This window comes from Pteropus vampyrus, unplaced genomic scaffold (genome assembly GCF_000151845.1).
Source record: "Pteropus vampyrus isolate Shadow unplaced genomic scaffold, Pvam_2.0 Scaffold12, whole genome shotgun sequence".
In the NCBI taxonomy this organism is placed as follows: domain Eukaryota; kingdom Metazoa; phylum Chordata; class Mammalia; order Chiroptera; family Pteropodidae; genus Pteropus; species Pteropus vampyrus.
This window is the reverse complement of record NW_011888793.1, coordinates 13949460-13973138: the sequence shown is the minus strand read 5'-3', so window position 1 is coordinate 13973138 and position 23679 is coordinate 13949460. Positions and strand designations below refer to the sequence as shown.

Here is a 23679-nt window from a genome sequence, read left to right as displayed (position 1 = left end):
AACTATATTCACATTGTTTAGCAACCATCACCACTATCAGTTTCCAGAATTTAAAAATCAATCCAAACAGAAACTCTGTACCTATTAATTAACTCCTCACTATCCTCACCTCCCAGCCCCCGGTAGCTTCTACTCTTTCTGTCTATTCTACTATGAATTTGTCTACTCTATGTACTCCATCTAAGAAGAATATTTGTCCTTTTGTGTCTGCTCCTTTCACTTAGCGTAATGTTTTCAAGGTCTATTCATGCTATAGCATGTATCGGAATTTCACTATTTTTTATAGGTAAATAATATTCTATGGTATATATCTATCACATTTTAAACAGTTAGTTGGGTTTTGCTTTTTATCCTGTCTGACAAACTCTGCTTTTTTTGGAGTGTTTGGACCATTACCTTTAAGGTAATTATTGATATAATCGAGTTTAAATCTACCATTTTGCTATTGGTTTTCTACTTGTCTCATTCTTCCTTTTTTCCACTTCTTTAGGATTTTTTTTCCCAGGGTAAATTTTGTTTAAAATATTGAAATTTTCATCTCTAGGAGTTGTATTTAAGACTACTCATATCTTTCATTTCTTACTTCCTTATGTTTATGTTGTTTTATTCTTTGTAAGCACACAGTGCATATTTATAACAGTTATTTTAGCATATATATCTGCTAATTTTATTATCGCTATTATTTCAGGATCTGTTTCATTTAGCAATTTTTTGCCTGGGATGGGTCACGTTTTCCTATTTCCTCTTATATCTGGTGATTTTTTAATTGAATAATGGTTATAAATTTTATATTATTTAATGCTAGATTTTGTTGTATTCCTTTAAAGAATGTTAGACTTTTTCTGGTAGGTAGTGAGGTTACTTAAAGGTTTTATCGTATTGAAGCTTGTTTTTAAGCTTTTTTTAGGGAGCTTCTAGAATAACTTTATTTATAGAACTAATTTAACTTTGCATATAAGGCATGGCCCTTCTCAGATCTCTACTAAATGGCTAAGTATTCAACCGGATTTCTCCACTCTAGATGAAGGAAATTCAAACATTTTTTAGTCCTATGTGATTTCTAGGAGTTGTTCACTTTACAGTTTCTCAGTAATCAGTCTTCGCTCAGAATATATTCATGCCCAGCAACGAGGAGCTTCATCTTATGCATATACAGATTGATATTCAGAAAACACTGAAGGGGATTCTTATGCAGATTTCTAGACCTCTTTCTCTTCCTAGCTCTCTCTCTTAACTCGGTCTTGAAGATTATATATAGCTGGCAAGCTGATCTCTTTCCTCATCTCAACAAAATGCTGACTCCCTTTTCCCTGTGCTGTGCACTGGAAACCTCCTCAAGGCAGTAATCTAGGATAAATACAGGGACTCTCATGGATCCAGTTCTACACTGCCTGATGTCTAATGTCTAAAAATTGGCATTTCATATATTTTGCCTGATTTTTCAGCTGTGTATGGTGAGAAGTTGATTCCTATAACAGTTAATTCTTCATAGGTGGAAATGGAAATTCCTCTCTCAAAAAATTTAAAGGCATTGAATTGACATGGCAGATAAGACTGATGAAAAGACATTAGAGCAAACACTGTGAAAGATGAGATCAAAACATCAGAGGCCAGTTTGTGAGACACTTAGACACTAAAATCAAAAGACAGTACCTTTCTGAGTACCATCCACCCTCACTCGCCAATCGCCCAGGCTCTCTTTCCCTGCCTGCTCTAGATCACTTCTGTAGCCCTTTACGAGCTAAAGAGTCTATTTTTAAAAAATGCCTTTGAATTAAAAAAAAAAAAGTCTAAATAATATCTTCTGGTTCACAAAGATTAAATGGGTCCTCCAAGTTCATTTATCTTCATGTTTCTATTTTTTTCTTTATGGAGCTGTACATCCTGAGAACTTAGCTACTAGGCACTTAGTGAAGATATTTAACTACTTTGAAACCTAAGAGTCCATAGCTAAAAGCAATTAAAAATTGATCTGTACACAATGACAATAAAAATCTATAAAGATTTTTGGCTTTCCCTTTAGTGTATCATGTTGCCAGAGCTTTTTTTCTTCTTCTTCTTCTTTTTAATCTCTGGTTCTATAAATACCCTTTTGGAATTTTTGGTGAAAGGTAGTATGCATTAAGCATAAATTCTCTTATTGTATAAGAAGAATCATTCTTCTATAAGTGTAAACTAGAAAACAACAAAAAAGAGAGGTTCTCTCACAATCTTTGTGCTGATGGAAGTACTGTGGTTTTTTGCTATGTTCATAAGCTGACAAACCGGGCAGTACATTTTTCACATTGTTTCAGCCCATGTAAATTTTTCTAAATAAATGGTTCCTGCTTGCCAAGCCTCGTGAATAACACTGACTTTTTCTCAGTCTGCGAAGCTTACCACATAGATTACACATATGCATTACGCACACAACACAATCATTGGTGCATATGCCAGAATGAAATATGATTTTATAGTTGCCTCTAGAGCACACATTTTCAGCTTTGGTTCCACATATAAGGAGACAGATTTGCAGTTCTTATTTTCTTACACAGAATCAAACACATTTACTTCAAGTAGGCATATATATACTCCATAGGCTCGTTCTTTTGTTGTAAGAAATGCTTGCTTCTTCTCAACCTGTCACCTACAAAAAAAAAAAAAAAAGTGACGTGGCACTGTTTGCATTGTTAAAACTTAAAACAAGTCCAAAGGCAAATGTGCCTTAAAAATCCTTCACTGATTTGTTTTTGCAGAACAGCTGGTGGTGAGGCTCACTGCACTAATCATGTCCAGTTGCTGCTGGTGGAGTTGCACATTCAGGAAATTCATAATTAGGTGGTTATATCCCCTGAGTTTTCCCTGAAGCACTTCTTACAATTCTCGATTTGTCTTCTTCCTTGTCATTCAAAACAACTAAAAAAAAAAAAAAAAAAAAAAAAAAAAAAAAACGGAAAGAAAGACACAAGAGAAAAAGGAAAATTGAAATAGAATTTAAAATAGCAATGCTCTAAAATAAACCAAATTGTCTTATGATTGCTGGCCCTCTCCTAAAAAGAAAAACAACCATAATATGTATATTTATGTGTGTGTGTGTGTAGTTCTCAAAAATTTTTAAAAAGGACTAAAAACATTTTAAAAGTGTGTTCTTAAAAATTGTCCTCTGGAAGATTCATCTTGCTTATGTTTTGATTTTAAAGAGTGTGAATTTAAGCTCAACTAGTACTATCTGTACTTCAAGGATTACATTTTAACATTTCATGTAAATTGTATACATTTCCTTATTCTATCTGCTTCCCTCCCTCTCCCCCCATGTGGAGTTATTTGATAATTAATACAATGCTGGAATTTGTAGCTTGAGTGTTTGTCAGTCCCTTGCTGATAATTAGCAAATTTTTCAGTTCTGTATCAGAAGATCTGGCCTTAATGTACACTGTGGAACAGCAGGGTTTCTTAGGTTGGTTAATCCTTTATTAGTTAGTTTTAGTGAAAATGAGGAAAGAGAAAATGCTCTGTGAACTGAACTGTGATGATGAATATCATTATATTTCTAATAATCCTATACTAACTGTTAATTCATGAATCTAATAGAAATAAACAGAGGTTCAAATTAAGTGCCACATACTAGTTAAGCAAAATTAAAAACAAATAGAATTCCTCAAAAAGTCAAACATAGAATTATCATATGATCCAGCAATTTCACTTCTAGATACCTGAAAATATTGAAAAACTCAAAGCAACACTTGTACACAAACTTTCATAGCAGCTCTATCTTCAATAGCTCAAATGAAGAAATAATCCAAATGTCCAGCAGTGGATGGATGGATGGATACACGAATTGTGATGTATACAAACAATGGAATATTATTCAACTATAAAAAGGAACGAAGTACTGACAAATGCCCCAACATGGATGAATCTTAAAAACATGCTAAGTGAAAGATACCAGACACAAAAGTCACATGTTGTATGATTCTACTTAAATGAAAACTCCAGAATAATCTATAGAGACAGAAAGCAGATTGATGGTGGTCAAGAGCTGAGCAAAGGAGAGAATGGGAAACAACGGTTCAATGAATACAGGGGTTTATTTTGTGATGATAAAAAAAGTTGGGAACTAGATAGAGGTGGAGGTTACACAACACTGTGAATGTACTTAAAATCACTAAATTGTTCACTTTAGAATAATTTTATGTTGTATGAATTTCACCTCAATAAAAACAGTTCAAGTTGAAAAACAAGAAAACAGTAGAACCGTAATGCATGTTTTCTGTAAGGGCCCAGTACTTCTCAGAGGCTAGGGAACTTGTTATTCTTAACAGAGTTGTAAGTAGGATCACCATCTAGCAAAACAATCTAGCTCTCCCTTTATGGGTGTGATAGGCATTTTTGACCAAGGAGGGAAATTCCTCTAAAGTATATTTCTATATATACATATAGACATATATTTACATACAAATTTTAATAACTTTATGGCCAAAGATGCTATAAATAAGATCAACTGAGAAAATAACATATTTAAAGAAAATTTTCAGCAGATGACAAAGCATGAATATTTCTAGCAATACAAGGTAATCTTAAACGTTAACAAAATGCAAACAACCGAGTAGAAAAATAGGCAAAGAATATAAAGAGCACAAATAATCATAAACTGAAGCATAATAAGAGAAGGCAAATTGAAGCATCAATGACATACCAATTTCTACTCCATCAAAATGGGAAAATTATAGAGTGATAATACCTATTATTTGTTGGTAGGAATAAGATTGAGGAAGAATAATAATTTCAGATATTTCTTGAGAAATACTGCAAACTGTTAGCCCATTTGAAAAGCAATTCGGTAATGTATTAATATAAGATATAGACAAACTTTTTTTTTTTTAACGGCTACAGCACCTGGCATTCCTAGGTGGTCTTCCATTCAAGTACCAACTAGGCCCGACTCTGCTTAGCTTCCGAGATCAGACAAGATTGGAAATGTTCAGAGTGGCATGGCTGTAGACTAGACAAACTTTTGACCCACTCTTAGATGTTAATTTCATTGAGATGAAGGACCAGCATACGTATGTATAAGGATTCTTATTTTATAGCTTAGTCCATAGAGGTGGCAAATGGTGGTGGTAGGGGGAGTAAATGCATCTCGATGGAAGAATTGGTTCAATAAGTCACACTATATCGACATCCATGGAATGTTTTCCAGTCATTGACAAAGTTAGAGATAACATATTAAAGATAGAGATATTAGTTGTTTTGAAAATTCTGCCAGGTATTACTGCCTGAGAAAAGCAAGTTGCAGAGGGGAATGGAGAGTGGGTGAAATAGATGAGGTGGTCAAAAGAGACAAATCTTCAGTTATAAAATATGTAAGTACTGGAATGCAATATACAGCATGGTTTCTGTTAATAATTATGAACAGTGATTATTAATAATAAAATAATTAATAATACTGTACTACATATTTGAAGTTGCCAAGAGAGTAGATCTTAAAAGTTCTCATAACAAGAAAAAAAATTTTGTGACTATATATGGTGACGGATGTTAACTAGACTTATTGTGATGATCATTTTGTGATATACGCAAATATTGAATTATTATCTCGTACACTTGAAGCTAATATAATGTTGTATATCAATCATACTTCAATTAAAAAAACAAGTTACAGAAAAGTGTGTAAATTTTTTAAAGTCATGTACTTATACAAAAATATGTATAAATATGTTTGTGTCTACCATTATAAAAGTACCATTTCCCATTGTAATTAATAAGTAATATGTGGGATGCTTCTTTGAAGCCAAATGAATATCCTATTCGCCAACTACCTTTCAACCAGTGGATTTTGTGTGCTTGCCTAAATGAATCATTACATTGGGGGGTTGCAAATGAATTTTTTTTATTATTTAAAATACATTGAATCATTTCAAAAACCCTGTTTTTGTTTCATAGTATGTTTTGAAGGCTGAATGACCTATATCATAGCTTCCTTTCTCTTTAACTTGGCCTGTGTAGACCCAAAATAAGTAGGTTTACTTCATGCTTGCTCATTGCCTCCATGACCAAACTGAATACAGCTGACATTCTGTTTTCTCATAGACTGACACTTTCAGAAAAAAAAAAAAAATATATATATATATGTATATATATATATATATACATACGTATATATATACATATATATATATATATGATATAAGCCAATGAAATAAGTAAAATATACTTTTGATTTTGGTATCTGCATTAGCAGTATTGATTACTAAAACTTACCAGACTAAAATTTTATTATTCTAGTCTCTATTTTTCTGCACTTGACAGTTGCTTTTTGAAGTTTTTGCCAAAAGCTTATAGAATTATATTACCCACAAGTAGTATTTTTCTGAGTAAAACATTCAAAATCTGTCTCTACAAAATAAATTAGGAAATTTCACAATACTGCATTTTTTAGTCCAGTTTTTGATATAAATACTTAGATTCTTTGAAAATAAACTTGATTCTTTTGAGTACAAGTGACTAGCACAACAAAAATTTATCTTAGTTCAAATTGCATCATCTAAAATTACTTTTCAAGAGAATCACCATGTAACACGAAAGAACTTTAAAATTTGTTCAAAGGTTTATGTTTTATTGCTCTATTAAAGACTTAACTGGAAAAAATCAAGGAAGGAAACTTTTTGCTTGGGATGAGGAGAGTAAGAACCTAAATCACATGCTATTTTATTTCAAATAGTTATTTTCTAAGCAACATGGCAACTCTTAGCACAATCTAGACTCTTTAGTATTTTATTGATGAAAACATAGAATTAAAAAGTAAAATTTTAATCAGAAAGTTTTATACAATTTGATCTATTTAGAAGCATTAAGAGATCTCACTAAGGGATAAGGTGAACCACTATTTCAACATCGTGAAAAATATTTTTGATTTTTCTCTACTTTGAGCTAAAGTTGACTAGATTCACAGAGTTAACCTACTTTTCTCTACTTTGAGCTAAAGACTAGGTTCAGAGAGTTAAAGCAAACATTTTGTGCCAGGATACTGTAGTAGAGAAAATAAAGACTCATCTTTGGAGTTTTGAATTCTGGTCCTAAATCAGCCATGAGGCAATATCCCTAGGACATGGCTGCTTGGTTTGTAAAATGGGTAGTTGAATTAGGAGGAAAGATTATAAACCCTTCATGTTTAAAATTCTATACCATTAGGTCACTGATGCTTGTGTACTTACAAAAATGGCACTATGTAATTCGTTCATTCAAAAACTGTGCATTGAGCATATACCAGGTATTCTAGGCATTGAGAATTTAGATTAACTACTTTCTCAAATATGGAAGAAGTGTGGATATATCTTGTTAACATAACAGTTATACACTAAATCTTGACTCATAAGGCATGCTGTACTCATTCAATAAATTATACTCTCTTTCCCACCGTTCCACTGAAACTACTCTTGTCATCGATGATCTCTGATGCTAAATCTAATCGTCAGTTCAGTTTTCATCTACTTGATCTGTCCATACCATTTGACCCAGTTGATCATCCCCTTCTCCTTCAAGCATTTGTCCTTCTTGGTTACTAGGGCACCATACCATTGTTCTGCTATCACAATGACTGCTTCTTTTCAATTTTTTTGCTGATTCTTTCCATCCCTGTTGATCTCTAAATGTTGGAGGGCTCCAAAATCCGCCCTTGGACCTTTTCTGTTCTCTATTTGCACTTACTCCCTGGGTAATTTCTATCTAGTCCTATGGCTTTAACTGCCACTGACAACTCACAAATTCATATCCCCAGCTCCACTTCTTCCCTAAACTCTAAAATCACATATCGGGTACCTATTTGATAACTCTAGTTGGCATAAAATCCAAATGCCATTCTTTCCTCTGCTCTAAGACTCTGAGATTGACATTTGATTTCCTGGGGAGTATTTGATACCAACATCTGTGATGGATGAGAATGAATAAAGCAGAATGGAAAAGTGGGGGTAGCTGAACTGTTGATGCGATTATAACAGGCCTCTGCTAATCCTACAGCAAGTTCTGTAGCTGGGATGGATGCTCAGAATTGTTCCACTTGAGGCAAGAGAGATCTGTACCCTATATGAAACAGTAATTGGATGCAGGCTGCCCCCAGAGTAGGGCATAACCTCAGGCAAGGCAGCTTCCTCCGACCAAGATCAGTTTCTGGAAAGAACTCAGCTGTGAGCCTCAGGAGCCAACATTTGTGGCAGCTGGAAGAATGAATTGCTGGTCTTGAAGGGAGATCTGGGTGGCACAGCTTCTGCTATAACCACACAATAGCTGGTAGCATCTCTTACTAATCCCTTTGCATCTTCGTGCAGCTTAATTTTTTTCTCAAAGTATATACTATATGTTTCACTTATTTGTTTGCTTGTTATTCCCTGGCAGAATGAAACACCATGAAAGCAGAAACTTTCTTTTCCTCTTTCTTCTTTAATTGTATATCTCCAGCATCTAGAAACAGGGCCTAGAACATAGTAGGTGCTCAATAAAGATTAGTCAATGAGTAAATAAATGTATCACGTGTTTACTCTATGCTGGAAACTTATTCTATACTATGTTATGCTCTGGGAATACAGAAGTGAACAAGACAGACTCACTCAATGCCCTCACAGAGCTTGCTATTAGTAGAACTTATATACGTGTATAGCACACATGGACAGAATCCGTATATTTTTAAAAGTGTAATCACAGCCAAACTCCGTTACCTAGTATTTTACTCATCTGTCTAGATTCAGCATTTGATAGTCTACTATACAAAATTTTTACCTGAATAACAGTATCAGAAGACTATATATAAAAATGGTAGAAATTTTAGAGAGTTATTTATTGTTCCTGCTAACTTTTGGAAAGAAAAGTTAGACCACTGAAACACATATTTTTGCCCAGTTTAGGAGGAAAGAATAAGGAACAAAATAAGAGAGACCAACTCAGAGAAAATGAATACTTATTTAACTGGAATTTTTATTAACCAACATCCTGTTTTCTAAAATGCTGGATAGTAAGGCTATAATTGTATCTAAAAGATAAGGGATAAAATGTTTTATAATGAATGGATAATTTATAGTCACTTTCTACATACAAATGTAATTTTTCCATTACTTTAGTTTCAGTGACAGCTAAAATGTAATAAGGACCAGGCAATAGCACTTCAGTTTTTATGTTATCGTTATGAAATCACAGGTTCATCTTTTAGAAGCAGCCTCTCTCCCTAAAAGCTCTGTTTTCTGCTTTCTATAGCACATTTTATTTCCATTCACAACCAACTAAATAATTTCGCCTTATGGCGTTTCAGTAAGATGAATCCCATTTTCCCTCTGTTTATTTAAAATGTGAAAGCCTTTTCACTCTGTGTTTTCTGTGTGGAAGTGAACATGACAAACAACATTTCAATTCTTGGTTTGTCATAAACAAGATACTTGGCATTTCTAGAATAACTTGTATAGGAAATCATGAATTGCTCTATATTTAGGAATTTGCTGGCCTCTTTATTTCCTTGGACACTACTGTTGCAATACATAAAATGTAAGCTGGGTCTGAGTGAGTTTATGCACCTATCTTCTGTGTGCCACTTTATCCTAGGAGCAATGGGGAGATTCTAGCCCTCAGAAATTTCTACCTCAAAAGTGGAAAAATAAATGCAAGTTTTTTTATGCTCATGGGATAAGAAAACCACTGGATCTCACTATTTCTCACTTTAGACAGCTTGCTGAATATCTTATGATTTTTCATGAATACCTTAACTGTCAATTTCATATTAATTTATGGACAACTTTTATATATAAAAAAAGAAATAGATGACTAGTAGCGTGCATATCCAATGTGATTGTACCGTTGCTTCGATGACTAATGGTTAGATGGTAAGATCCTTATAGCAGATCTTTCAGAAAACGATAAGTATTGTGAATATTTAGATATATTCAGAATATTTAAAAATATTAGAACTCTACAGATTATCCTTGTTGGTAATTCATTAAACCTCCTCTTATAGTTGGCGGTAATACTTAAGAACTTCTAAGCACAAGAAGGCTACTGCAGCTCTTCAATTTTACAGACAACAATATTTGATAAGAGCCATGGATGGTTAACTGATACAGAATTTTACAAAGGGAAGGGTCAGGAAATGACTCTAACAATAAACTCAAATGAATGTCGGGTATGGCAGAAGCAGCTCTAACTCGCTGATACCTCACACACAATTGCACCAGTGTCTACCTAACTCCATCTGTATCTCTCTCTTCTGTTCATCTCTCACTATCTCATCCTTCAGCTACTTTCCTTGAGCCTCCCTGATTCTTCCTTTTTTTGTATATTTTTCTTCCTTTCCTGAACCCAGCTTATTCATGTAAACTGACCAGAAAGTATGTTTCAAGAGTATATTTTATGATTTCTAATATTTTTTCCTAAGAAATTTTTATTTTGTTAAAAGTTTTAAAAACAGAGGGATAAATTTCTTTAAATATCCTTAATTCAAAAGCTTTCAATTATATGCGGATCTTGACTTTTATGGGGAGTTATAGTTTTAAGTTAAAAAAGAGTACTTACTACAGGTTTGGTTATCCTTCTAAGAATAGAGCCATATACATAGTACATGTCCAGTAAGTGATTTTTGGATGAATGCTCAGCATACGTATACTAAAGTCTTACTAGGTACTTAATAGGTGCCTTGTAGCATGCAGCACCTCCTAGACACAGATAGGCATTCACTGAGACTTAAATCCCCAAAGGGTGCTGCTTATTTGTTTTTGCTCATCTGCATATCAGAATCTTGATAGTAGTGTTCCGGTAGCATTGACTTGGGTGAGATTTCTATGTGTAACAATGTCTATAGGTTTCTTCTTTTTTTTTTTTTTTTAATTAGAAATATTATGAACACTCAAAAGCACATGTTAAGAACTACATATTCTTTATATGATGTGCTTCTCTTCAATGAGTTCCAAAATAGCACTTCTCAAACTGTAATGTGTGAATGATTTACCCAGGGATCTTATTAAAATGCAGATTCTGGCTTCAGTATGTTGGAGGCAGAGCTTGAGATGCTGCACTTCCAAGAAGCTCCCAGGTGATGTTACTATGGCTGGTTCTTGAATTACACTTTGAGCAACAAGGATCTAAAGGTAATAAGATTTTGTAACAAAACTTTTGTTATCACTCTCCAGTTCCACCTCATTAAAGAAGTCTTGATAAGCCTCAGCTAGTGAGGGTCTGCCCTATATTCTCTCCTCTTATCTGTCCTGCCCTAGGTTGTCTGTGTTTGCAGCAAGTCTCTGTTTCTGATGACATAAGGTCCTTAGTATTGACACGTTCATCCCGAGAACAGCTGCTGGTTGCTAATTTGTGCACCATTTGGATGCTGGTTCGGCAACTATGTTCTCTGAAGCTTCCGTTTTCTTTGTTTTGCTGGGGAGGGAGATGGTGGGGAAGAGGGCAAGAAGGATTATTTCTTGTTTTATATGTGAGCTGCATAGCACCATAATATCTTCTGTGCGAGAGCAGTAGTGATTTAGGACATTAGCCTCAGATAGTTTGAGTCTCATGTATGTTATCTCATTGAATTTTCATAGCAACTCAGTGATGTAGGTAGTATTAGTGTTATAACTTTCATCTTATGGATGAGAAAGCTGAGAGTCAAAGAAGCTCAAGAACTCCTGCAAGGTCACAAAGGAAGTAAATGGCAGAACTGGGGTTCCCAATCTTACATTGTGACTCCATGTCCAGTAGGAAGATAGACTATTCATCTTTTTAGGGTCTCTCTAGGCCCCTAAACATCCATAAATTTAATTTCCTTTGAATATTCATTGGCCCACTATAATAGTGCCCCCTCTTTAAAGAGTTAGCATCAAGAACAACTTGAAAGTCTTGACAGCCTGGTAAATTCAGTTTGAGAAAGATTATTTCCTGACTTAAGATAAAGTGGAAGAGTAAAATATATAAATGGAGATTGAAGAGGCAAAATTAAAATGAGGATAAATGCTAAGAAGTGGGAATTTCTTACTCCCCAGCTTTCCTTTTCCTCCTCCTTTTCCTTTTTTGCATTCTGCCGTGGAAAAGATTTTGCAGGCACTTAGACCCTCAACTTCTACCAGCTTAGGTACATTTATTAATCTTTGAGATCTTGTCCACATTTTATTAAAAAAACAATAATTTTTCTAGAGATCCATAATAGTCATTGGTCAAGTTATTTTAAGTCCAGAATATATTATATTGCTCATATTCACATTAGATAATATGCTTTTGGGTGACCGAATGCACTGAGTATTATTTTTAAAGGGAAATAGTGTACTTGCATTTAGTGTGCGTGTGTATTTTTTTTTTAAAGGGGAAAAAGAATCAGGCAATTGCTATAATTACTACATAGATAGTTCAGTGGGGACAAAAATGTAATCCATTAACAAATTGGAAAGTGAAAAAACAAAAGCTTTTACAAATCTCTCTATAAGTTAGTTCCTATAACTCTCTAGTCTACTCCATTAGCAGCTAGGATGGGACATGAACTTGTCAGTTAAAGAGATTTTAATATTTTTCAATTTAAAACAGACTTTTTGGGTAATTCATGTCTTTTGGGTGAATAGTCAGTATTTCTGGATATCCTCCCCTACTGAGATCTTCTCTTAATGATCCTGGAGGTGGGGTGGGGAGAGGAGCTGTTGTTTTTTGAGCTATCTTAGAGCTGTTGCATTAAAGTAAGTCCTTGATGGCATCAAGGATGGTCCCCCCTACCCCTTCTGGTTACAGGAAACCCTGCTGACATCTGTTGCTGTAATCTGTGGTTGTGAAACTAGTACTGATTCTCTTGATTCAGCCAAGACCTAGACTATTGTGGGTGCTGCAGATTCTCTGGTTGCAGCCAGAGCCAACATGGTTGGGAAAATTCATTCTTACCCCATGCCTCTGGAATGTGATGGCAGGCCCACTGACCCTCTACTCAGTCATCCCCAGCAAGGGTCATCTGGGAACTTCAGAATCCCTTTTACTCCACCTTGGGCCCCCTCAGTCACATTCTTTCAACAATTATCGTCTGTCTTCTGTATTTCAATGTTAACATTTTTTCTAAATCCTTTTGATTTAAATATCCGCAAGAATCTTTCATCTTAGAAAACAAAATACTTTCTCTAATTCTTTCTTTCTCTCCTTCACCCGTACTTTTCTCCTATCCCTCTCCTCCCTTTCACAGCCCAAGTTCCTGAAATAACTGCTCATATTCTTAGCAGCTTCCTCATCTCCCTTCCTTCTCAACTGACTACAGTCTGCTCCTGCCTACACTTCTCCTCCGAAACATTTCCCACCCAGGTCACAAACCACTCCCTTATCGCTCGATCTCATGAACGTTCTCATTTCTTTTCTGACTTGACCTCTCAGCCTTTGACACTGTCCACCACTTCCTTCTCTGTTAGAACGCTCCCCACCTCCTCATCCCCCCACCTTCTGTTCAACCACATTTTCCTAGTTTCCCTCCTACATCTCTGGCTGCCCCTTCTCCATTCTCCTTTTTGACACTCCTTCCTCTGTTCTTCTCTATACTCCATGTTGTCAAATCTCTGACCTTGGTTCTCTTCCCTTCTCCTGCTACATACTCTCTCTAGGTGACCTCATCTATTCTGATGGCTACAATGTATATTTACATACTAATGACTTTTGAAACCATGTCAGTGGCCCAGGAAGCTGTCCTAAGCTTCATACTTAAAAAATCTTCAGGATGTTGACACCTGGTTGTCCTGAGTAGGCCTTTTCTCTTAATCAGACCACAGTCGAGCTATTCTCTTTTTTCCCCTCCCTAAAACCTGCTCCATCTTCTGGGCATCATCCTTGATTCTTCCTTTTCCCTGACTCCTACATCCAAATCAGTAGCCAGATCCTGAATATTCTACCTCCCCTAAACATTTCTCAGCTCTAAGAGCTCATCTTCACTTTTATTGTCACTAGCTGGGTTTGGGTAACCTGTTTTGTGTGTGTGTGTGTGTGTGTGTGTGTGTGTGTGCGTGTGTGCGTGTTTGATTACCACCATAGCCTCCTAATAGATCTCTTGGTTTCTAGTCTTCACATCGAACCCACAGTGATCTTTCTGAATCTCTAATCATGTCCCTTTCCTCAGCCCTGCTAAAAATTCTTCATTGACTCCCTCTTGTCCACAGGATTAAAGCTTTTCGTGGTCTGGTCTCTCCTACACTGTGTCTTACCACTACCACCCCAACTTATTTTTCAGCTACACTGAACTATTCATAGTTCTATAAGGTTTCTGGCTGTGTCTTGCCTCTGAACTTTTGCACATCCGTTTCCCTTTTCTTTCCCTCTTTGCAGGTTAACTCCTGTTCATCACTTTTTCCATGATGTCTTCTATGACCTTCTCGTAACAGAGTTAGATATTTCTCTTATCTTCTATCATGTTACCATGTATTTGCCTCTATCATAGCACCAATCATGCTTTAATCATCAATCCACTCTTAGACTTTAGGGAAGAGACCTGTTTTTCTTTGTGGTTTTAACCTTAGAGTCTAGACTGCATGATGCACATTAGGAGCTCAACAAATAGTTAATAAATAAAGTAATAAATCACTTTACTAACATGTATCGCATAGATGGCATATAATAGACAGTTATAAATATTAGTTGAATTTGAACTTTAGGTGAGCGGAATATTTTGGAGATAAGAGATGAATTTAAAGGGGATAAAGAATCAAAGAGACTTTCCTCTTGGCATCATGTATTAGGGCCTGAAAGCCAGATGTTCCTTTATCCTCACCCTTTATCTCCATTGGCAAGGGGAAAGCATCTGTCACTTAGAGAAGCCACTGCTGACCTTGGTGTTGCCATTTCAAAGATGATATTAGAAATAAAGGATGGGTCAGGATGGAAGAAATAATTGTTTTCTAATTTTCTTTTCATAGTTCAGATGGAAAAGAAGTACAGACTCAAATGGAAGAAGAGAAAATATTCTAAAAAAAATGCAGCAGTTTCCTGGGCTGAAGTTTAAGAAATATTTACTGTTTAGAATTTTTAATGTTTATTTAGGTGAATATCTTGAAATAAACAGGCTTATTATTTGTCTGTCCTGCAAGTTAAAAAAAAAAGACAAATCAATATATTTTATAATGACAATGTCCCCTCTGCCTTATTTATTGAAGAGAAGAGTGTACATTTGCTAGTAACACCCACACATAAGTAAAGGAAACACTATTATGCAAGAATCTAAGGAATGCTAACTAAAGAACAGTCTGGTATTAAAAAATAAATATACGACTCCTCTTAGTTGTAGCCACATGTACTTTCATTTGCACCTCGGATCTCCAACAGATTTAATTTCTCTCTGGTTTGTCTTCAGAACTGGGGGGAAAAATCCTGGATTTGGCAGGCGCTGAGCTTGGAACCCGTACTCATTCAGGCAGTGCTGTTGGTTCAGATGACCTTTGTGGCCAGTAACACCTCCAGCCCCGGGGAAACCTCCGTTCCAAAATTTTCCATCATTCCACAAGGGAGTTCTTTTTGCAAAAGGCTTTGGCCGTTCCTAAAGCTTTCTCTCATTTTCTCTTTTAAAAAGCATTTTGTGGGGTTGGAACATTGCAGGTTTCCTCCCTCCCTCCTCACCCAGATGTTTTTGGTTCTCAGGATGTACACCTGTGAAGCTGGGTCACTTGGGAGAAATGCTTGAGTTTTATTTACAGCAGAGGAGAGCATGATCTGCGCATGCAAATGTTCAAAACGGTCATTTTGTTCTTCGAGATCAACTGCAAGACCTACTATGATAGAATTTGCAGTTATATGAAAAAAAAATTAAGGTCTGGTCATTAACTATTTTTTGAGTGCCTACTCTGTCTTGCCAGCATTATTCTAGGTGTTGGAAATATAGCAGTGGAAAAAAAAAAGAGAGAGATAAGGAAGAGAGATATCTCCACTCTAGTTAGAGAAAGAGATAGGGGAAGATGAACAATATAAAAAAATATATAGTTGGTTAGATGAAATTTTCCTGAACTTTGAGAGATAAATTTCTACACAGAGATGCCTGCTTTTTGCAATGCAGGTGGTCTCCATGCTTGGATGGTATATGTGAAGTGTCTAGCATAATATCTGACACATAGTAGGTGCTCAATAATATTAGTTACTGTTCTTTTCCTAGCTTGAGCTACTGATCCAATGCAAGTATTTTTGCACATGAAGAATAAGTTTTTTAAGGCTCACTTTTAGCAAAATGTATCCCTTAACTTCAATCTAGAGGGACTTTAGGAACAGCCATGATGGAATAATTCATATCATGAAAAGTTACCGTTAGCCACTCAATTTATTCTAAATCATTTTCATAATAAAAATTATCAAGAAGCTGTTTATCAGGCACAGTGACAGACAATAGGAGTCAAGAAATTATGAAGCCATGCTCCCTGCTCTCAAGAGTGATTATGTAGGGCAGCAGCAATGCTAAAATGGGTAGTGTAAGATGAAGTCCAATAGACAAATACGAATAAAGTTTTTTGGGAACCCAAGGAAGGAAAAGCTATATTTGTATTTTGGGGGAGACAGAAAGAACATCAGGAGGGGCTTCAAGACATAGATGGCTTCTGAGATGAGCCATACAGAACCAAATGGTTTGTGGGACAGAGAGAGCCTTTGAAAGGTGCAGGCCCCAAGAATTTATCTAAAACACTGAATGCACAAGGGGCGTGTTGGGAGATAGGCCTAGAAGGGGGCTTGGAATCACAACATGAGTGTCTTCAATGGCAGGGTGAGGGTTGGGATTTCATGTAGCCAGAACTGTGGTGCATTTTGATATTTTTGAAGTGCGAAATAACATGACTGGCTATGCATCAGACAGCAGCCAGGAAACGGGAGGGCCAGTTAAGAAGGAATGAGGGATATTAAGGAGAGTACCTTATAAAAGGTTGGATCAAGATATGTGATGAACTTGTTTTATTGTCTTTGTGCACCTGTCACAAATTGAAATTACCATGTTCATGTGATCACGTGGTTATAGGCTCTTTTCTCACTAGATTATAAACTCCACATGAGCAGGGACCTTGGCTCTTTCCTCTTTGCTGCCTTCCTGGTGCCTACAACGGTTCCTGGCACACAGCAGGGACTCAATAAACATGTGCTGAATAAACGAATGGCTAGTGTGGAAATAGAATTGATATGACTTGACAAACCACTGATGCAGAACAGGTGGGGGACAGAAGCATTGAGAAGCTGTGAGGAGAGTTTCCAGCTTGGTCCCAGAAGAATGTTTAACACACGAATGTTTAACACATATCAACTTACTTCTTTTTGCACTCGCGCTGTGTATCTTTAAGAAATGACTCTTTACAATGACTCTTTTGCTGTTGTTGTCATTGTCCATTTGTTGCTTTGTTTTATTTTATTTTATTATATTTGGTCAGAGGTTTGGCAATGAAGTTTGTCTTACACTTTTTATAGAGTATTTTCAAGGGAGGAGGGCTCTTCCCTCTTCTATTGGTAAATGATCAGGACCCTTGGAGTTATGTACAGTGAATTAGAAAGGTTTATCTGTAACCAGTAAGGAAGAACATAGGGCTTGATTGGCTGCAAATTTCTACACCTCTAGTTTTGATAAATATTGCTCCCAAGACTTAAAATATTTTTTAAAAAGAGAGTACATTTTCTGAGTTACTATTACATTAAAATCAGAGAGGAAGAATGGATTTTTAAATCTGATATGGAAGGAGAGGGCAGGTTAAAGTAGAAACTGCATCAGAAAACTTGAAAAGATTGAGGGATGTGTGCCTTGATGTTGATTTTGAGAAGCGAATTTGTAGGCTCTGGAAAAGTAAAGAATAAAAGAGCTTCTAGGGACAAGAATTATGGAGCCAGGAGTTAGGTAGAAATACTTGGTCCCCATCTGCTGTGAGCAGTGGCCTTGTTCCACCTGAGAGTTAAGCTAAAAGATTCCCCATGGAGAAGGTGGTACCTGCACTGTGAGTATCCAAGGAAAGGAGATAGTGGAGGAACCTTCACTTATAGGCATTTCATGAAAAATGAGAGTGGTGGCTGCAGGAAGAGCAGTGCTAGGCAGAAAGTTCTAGAGGAAGCTGATTTCCTCAAGCCTAAGCGGCACGAGGTGTATGGAGCAATTGATGGTGCTGACGGGTACAGCCAGGAGAGTTTATGATCCCCTCCATATGTTACATCGCACAACTCCAGAGAGCCACTCCTCACATGCAGTTTATGTAAATGGGGCTGTGTTCCAGGAGGTGACAGTCACATAGACACTACTCTAGTCACCTAGACAGTATTCTCTATTGTACTATTCCAGACACTCCCACTACCCAGAATATTGCAATAAGCAGTACTGTGAGGGAGATGAAAATCTTGGGTTTGGGCGTTAGAATTCTTTTGGTTGCAAATAACAGAAACAAGTCAAATAGCTTAAACAACAGAGGGGATATACTAGCTCACTCCTGTACATTCCAGGGATAGAGCTGGCTCCTGTTTCCATCTCTTGGTATTGCCTTTCTCTGTGTGTTAGCATAATTATCTCCTATTTCTGGGTTTCTCTTGTACATTGGGTGTGTAAGTGATATTTTTCTTGGCAGCTTCCCCTCCTCCCACCCCAAGTACCACATGAAAAAGTAGAGAAAAGCTGTTTCTTCTAGGGAAGAAATATTATTGTCTTCAGGTTTACAGAGGATGTGACAAACACAAATAAAATATCCATGAGCAGGCTTAAATAAGGTTGCTGATGGGCCATTAATTATCACATCTGTTAAATTGTATGCTAAAAATTATTTCCCTAAAATATTTTTTCTTCCTTGTTGAAGTAATTCCAATATATTCTTAAAGAAACTGACATGAAACATTCTGTTCAAAAATCTTCTTTCCGTGTGAATTTTCGACCTTAATTAGTAATGGATTGGTGAGTACTTATGCAATTTTCTTAGAAGTGAATATTACTGGATTAGGTCGTAATGAGAATTTGATGGAGAAAGTCAATACATGGCGTGTGTTTTCAGTCTTTGTCATCTGGTTCTAGTCTCTGTTTGGCAACAGGATTTTATACGTGGCTCTGTTACAGCAGCCAAAAAACCTTGCGTACTTCACAACTTGCCACTCTTCAAAGCTTTAGTTAGAGACTGAAGCTTATAGCACATGCTGCTGGATTAAGAGTCTAAAGTGAGAGTTTCATGGGCCTAAAATATCTCTTATACCCACACATTTCCTGGTAGACCAAACTTCACAAAATAAACATAGATGACCTCTCATCCATCTAGTCTTCCGGAAAGTTTAGAAATGATGCAACCTTTTGGCAATATGACATGACACATTGCTTTACTTGTGCAGAGCATGAACTTCCTTCATTCTGCACAACCCGGACAAACAAGCATTTTCATTAGCACTGCACCGTTTTCTGAAACAAAATCTCATTGATTTTAACGAAACTAGACATTAAATAAATGACCTTGGCTTGGGGAAGAATAAGTCAACATGTGACAACAGGGGAAGTCTTGTGGTTGCTTCATAGTGACATCCAAGACATTTGAGAAAGCAGAAGCTGGTTTTTCTGTCAATACCTTGATTTCTTTTCCTTTTTTCATCCCCCCTGCTTGCAGGAATAACAGTGTCTGGAATCAATGTTGAGCTCTTCTTCCAGGAGGTTGAGTGCTTTCCCACACGTAGAGCTGGCTAGCCTTGTTCTTTCCCTTTGCGGGATAGTGTGAGCTGTGAGATTTCCTACTGCCCCCCTGCCTGCCTCGTTTGTCTCTATTACTAACCTAGCTCTCAACTCAGTTTCTCTTCCTGAGATGGCTTATTCTGGTTTCTCTTATCCAACAAATATAAATAAACTATTGCATGTTGATTAGTATGCTATGTGCCTCTTTAAACACGTTTTGATTATTCCATCTACTTTTTGCTGTCTCTAAGATGGAATAGATGTGCCCTTATTTGTTTCCCAGGAGTTTTTGTTTTGTTTTCAAAGATTTTCTTTCCCTTACAATTGCCTGATTACTCTACTCCTAAGGGATAATCCATGCTAAGAAGTGCCACGATGCCACAATTATGGTGCATAAGTAGGCACAAAATATTTTAAAAATTCTGGACAAAGAGGTGATCCGAAACTATTTTACTCATAAGGCTCTTCACACTCTGTTTCCAACCTGTTTCTCCAGGGCGTTACTCCTTACAATGTATCCCAGATGACAGCGCTTCTCAAACTGTACTAAATAAAGAACCAGCTGTTTTCATTTTCTATCTGTCAAGGTCAGATATGTGGTCCTACTGTCTAGGACTAGTATGCAGCTTGGGTAACATGCCACTCACCACATGAGCTCAACCATGCCTGATCTACATTCTGTTCAAGGAGAGACCACTGACCATGCAATGTCAAATCACTGCTACCTAATTCCAGAACATTCCTGTCACCCCAAAAAAGAAACCCCATACACTTTAGCAGTCACTCTCCACTCCTCACCCCCCAGCCCTCTGACAACCACTACTTTCTGTCTCTATAGAGTTCCCTATTCTGGACATTTGGCATCAATGGAATCATATGATATGTAGCTTTATGTGATTGACTTGTTTCACTTAGTGTAATCTTTTCAAAGAGCATCCATGTTGTAGCATATACCAGTTCTTCATTCCCCTTTCTGGCCGAATAATATTCTATGTGGATATGTATTGCATTTTGTTTATATTTTCATCAATTCATGGACATTTGGGTCATTTCCACTTTTTGGCTATTATGAATAACACTGTTAGTAACATGTATTAGCTTTATTGCAGAAATACGTTTTCATTACACTTGGGTAAATACATTGAAATGGAATTGCTGGGTCATATGTACCTCTATGTTCAACTTTTTGAGGAAATGCCAAACTGCTTTTCAAAGTGGCTGCACCAGTGTTATATGAAGGTTCCAGTCTCTCCATGCTCTTGCTAATACTTTTTTTCTTTAATAAGAAAAGATAGCCATCCTAATGGGCACCGTAAGTATTTTTCTTCTGTGAACTCACCTTTCTTTCCCTTCCTAGAAAGAATAAACCCTTTCCTCCTCTCTGCTCTCATAAGAATGCATAATAGAGTAATAATAAGACTAGTGAAATTTTTGAGACTTTGTGGATACTAGATACCATGCTAAGTGCTTTAGATGTGTGATCTCATTAAATCCTCATGCTATCTCCTGTGAAGTTGGTTTTATTATTTCCGTTTTACAGAAAGAGGTTCACAGGCACAGAGAATAAATTGTCTAAAATCATGTACCTGTAGGAATGAAAGTTCAGATTTGTATTTCTGGGCATATCTGACCCCGAGCCAATGCTTCAACTGTTAGGCTTTTGATAAATGGAAGCTATGAATAGTAAAACCTCTCTTTTGGAGCAGGCTCATGCTCTCCTACTAGAACTAGCAACATTTCATTTCTAAAGATTTGGTGGGATTTTATCCTTAGTTTCTTCAAGAGCATTTCTCTGACGTACAGTCAACTGTTCGCATTTTTTTCATTGAGAGTCCTACAAAATAAAAACTAAATTGTCCCACCCTTACAGCTTACACCGTACTCAGCATCTAAAACCTTGCAAAGTATCATTTGTTTATTCCCAGTTACCCACCAAGTCTATCATACAAATGGAAACATTTATTGATTTTATCTTTGAATTTGATCTTGAAGAAGACTATTTGGAATTTATTAAACACATATTTATTGACATTTCTTTTCCAGCTGACGTACCCCATGGAGATACTCTTTTTTTTTTTTTTTTCCTACTGATTTTCTCTCTTCCCCTTTGGAAAAGAGAGAAAATTCAAGACACCACTTTGCTGTTAGAAAAACCTTTGCCATCTTTTGTTCTTTTACTTCATTTTCATCACACATAAGCCCCAATCGTTATGTTACTGGGTGTCTCCTGGTGTGTGGGCATTGGCTCAAACACTTATTGGAGGTGTGTATGTGTGTGTGTGTGTGCATGTATATGCATATGTATATCTATATGTTTAGACATATCTTACAATTATCACAATAATGATATAAGGCATGTTTTACTATTACTAGTCTATAGATAAGGCAATGAAGGGATGGAGACATTATGAAACTTGCCTAAGATAGTGAAAGTAAATATTGCTATAAAGGGTCTGCTTAAATTACTTGATCATAAAACCCTCCCTTCTCCACATTTTAAAAAACAACACTTTTATAAATAGTTCAAGAGACCGTCCAATGTAATCTCCTCATCTCTCACCTTTTGTTATCCCCATGAAGCCTTCCTAGGAGGAATTTATCACTTCTTCCTCCTTTCAGTCCTGGCTATAGTGTGTCTTAGCACTTAGAATGCTGTGTTGTAATTTATTTGTTTATACATTTGCCTCTTTCTGAGGGCAAGGCCTATGTCTTATTTTTCTTTGCATTTCCAAGTGATGCCTAAAACCTAAAACGTGTCCAATCGATGTTTATTGATTTGAATATCTGTCACTGCATTATTCGACGAGTGCACATTACTCAAAACCCCAGGTGAGAACTGCAATGTACATTGCTCTGAAACAGGAGAGAAGAAAAACAAGCTCATCACTTCTCAGTGCTTCTTGGGATGGAAATCCAACATAAATAATTATCTTTAGGTAGAGGGGTCTTATGTGTTAGTATAAACTATGGATTGGCATGTGTTCTTACCAGAAGAATCTGCCAAGATGGAAATATCAACTTATGTGATTGAGCGTGTATCAATATGACTTCAAAAAAGATGCTATTAAGCCATCCTGATGGGTCTTTTTTTTAAAAAATTCATTTCTATCAAAACATGTTTCGTTTTCTTCTCATGTTTCGATCCCACAGCAGAATAATATTACTTATTCTGGTTCCGGTTCGAGCTGGGGCTTCCTACCTTTGGTTCTGTGCTGAAGTCCTTTTATGGTCCATGTTCTTCTTCTGTACGCTAATCCGCGTCCCAATTTCCTTCTCCCCGCCCAATCTCTGCTTTTCTTTTGTCCATTTCTGTATTTAGTATCAAAAAAACATTTGTCACTCTTCTCTTTTCACTACACATATCGACTATGCATGTCCCTGTGGATTGATGAGCCATCCCATGAAGAAGGATATTTCACAGTGGTCAGCTGATGCTCCACAGGTCACGCGAGGAGGTAAAAACTAATCCCAGAATCTAGATATCCTTACCAATGCCTTCCACTAGTTTTCGCTCACAGTATTTTTTAATCATTATTGTTAAAGCTTCATATGTTAATGCCATTCCTCCTCACAAAGTTTCATTTAGAGAGAGTCACGAAAAATTCTCTTTTTGCAAAATATTAAGGGAATGGAAACTGTGAAGAAATCTGTGAAGAACCTCCAAATTATATTCATTATTTGCCCAAACGGCTAGGTTAAGTACACAGGAAAGGGTAGTCTTCCCACCTCCTGAGGGTGGACCCAGTTCATCTGAGGAGGCCATTCTCTGGCCATCCATGAAACACACTCAGGTGGTGATCTCATCTTTCTCTGAGCAACTGTGGCCATTACAGAAAGGGCAGACACCCCCAGGGAGCAGGCAGGGGGGCCAGGATGTGGGAGGGTGATTCAGCAGGTAACGGGCAATTTCTCTCAAGCCACTCTGCAAAAATGCCCAAGAGGCTCACCCTCTCAGACAACTTTTAGAGGAGAGAGAACACACTCCTTCCTAATTGCTCATATTATTTTTTCCTCAAGACGAATTTTCTGTCTTCCCCATTAGCAGAAAAAATTCATATCTTGAGTCACAGAAATCAAAACAATTT

At 36.6% G+C, this 23679-nt stretch overlaps 1 pseudogene; it reads right to left on the bottom strand.

Annotated features, from left to right (window-relative positions):
- Positions 1-4863: 4863 nt before the first annotated feature.
- LOC111732893 lies at positions 4864-4982 on the bottom strand (annotated as a pseudogene).
- Between the last annotated feature and the right edge of the window lie 18697 nt (positions 4983-23679).